Below are 1,967 nucleotides of genomic sequence, written 5' to 3' on the forward strand. Positions count from 1 at the left end.
CATCTCGGAATTATTTTAATAATTATATTTCATGGTAAAGTTTATAGTTAGAGAGTGGGGACAGGTAACAAATGCTTTTTTATAGTGTTCTAAATAGTTTTTATTTGTATTTTTTAATAATATTTCTTACTTTTGCAATTAGGTCAATGTACAGGACACTATGGTTAATAATTAATGTATTTTAAAGTTATTTTGTGTGCACATTTATACACCCTTTACATAATCTGAGCTAAATACCAAGATATTGTATATACATAACAGAGCAGAAAACGTAGCCTATCTATTTAGGTAACATGTATCAAACACAAATATTTATCTAATTTTTTACAGCAATATAGAAAATGCAGAATTGCCTACAATTACTAGTTCTGCAACACATTCCAAAAACGTTGGGGCAGTAAACCATTATTTTTTCTTGAAATGTAGTCATTCCTTCTCACAACACCAAAACATTAAGGATACCAAATGCTGAAGAATTTCAGGTGTTATTTTTGCTTCTTGCAAACACGTCTTAAGGTGTGCAACACTACAAGCTTGTTGATGTCATATTCTTCTTTTAAAAATGTAACAAAATTGGATCAATCATATATTCTCCACTGGGGACCGGCCATTATGGAGGTAGGCCAGTCCAGTACCCAGTACTCTTGTCTACAGCTATTGTCGTGTTGCATTTATCAGTATGACTTCTATCAGTTATTGATATTTGGCAGTTCTTGATGCAGTGCCATCTGAGAGGTGCAGAAATAGGTGTGTATTAGCAATTAAAATGAAGTTTACCAGACAAAACATTATATATCTTTACACACTTCATGTGAAAATCAAAGTGGTTCTAAGAAATATTTTATGTACAACATTTTTTTCATAGCAATGTCTGCATGTGTGTGTGTGTGTGTGTGTGTGTGTGTGTGTCTCAGGAGCTTCACGGGTGCAAATCTATATTGCATGTGTTTCGTATGCCATAAAGATACAGTAAAGACAGCAGCGATCAGAGTTCCACTTTAATCATTTAACTGTCATCTAAATGATTATTATCGCTGGAAAGAACTAATGTCGGTCAGCTAGCTAAGTAAATTAGATAAGTACATGGAACACTGTGTTCCCTGTAATCAGACTGGAATAGTCTGGAATCCCTGCAGACATGAACCAAAAATGAATCTGAGGTCATTGCACACATGTATTATAAGTTCAGAGAAAAATATTGTATACACAATGTCACAGCATATTGCCACACAGTACATTATTATGTGTTTTTAATTACAACCAAAAATCAGAAAAAGCAAATAATATATGATGAAATATTTTTCTTTTACAGACGATAAAAACATTTTTCATATTTTGTCTGCTCAATTTAATTTCATTTGTCAATGTACATCCATTCCCACATTACAGCCCAGAAACACAACAAAAAAAGTTTGAACGAACAGTTCTAAAAAAAAAAAAAACTAAATAAGGATGTACTGATGTGAACGGATGATTTGGTACGAAAGCAGTAATAAATACTTAAGAAAATTCTTTAAAGATTCAAAAACAATGTTTTCCAGGTAAGATTGGAAATCAAGAAGAATTTCAGTGCCTAAAGGGCATGGGCACAAGTCTAAGCTGAACCTGTGATCTCTGATCTCTCAGACGACACTGCATCAAGAATCATCATTCAACAATATCTGATAAAATCACATAGGCAAGGAATTACTTTGGCAGTATTTTTGCTTTTTGTGCTTGGAGGCATCTGGGATAGACCATCATGCAGTGATATTACAGAATTTTGGGGAGAAATAGACACCACGAGTGACCATCCATACTGAGATAAGCAACAAGTCCAAAAGCCAGGGTCTGTCATGGTATGGGGTTATGTCAATACACTTCTGTGATGCAACATTTACGATCACATCTTTCCCAGGGATGTCCGTGCATTTTTCAACAGGACAATGTAAAACCACATGATATACACATTTCAAAGGTATGGCTGT

Source organism: Astyanax mexicanus, chromosome 1 (assembly GCF_023375975.1).
Source record: "Astyanax mexicanus isolate ESR-SI-001 chromosome 1, AstMex3_surface, whole genome shotgun sequence".
Classification (NCBI taxonomy): Eukaryota; Metazoa; Chordata; class Actinopteri; order Characiformes; family Acestrorhamphidae; genus Astyanax; species Astyanax mexicanus.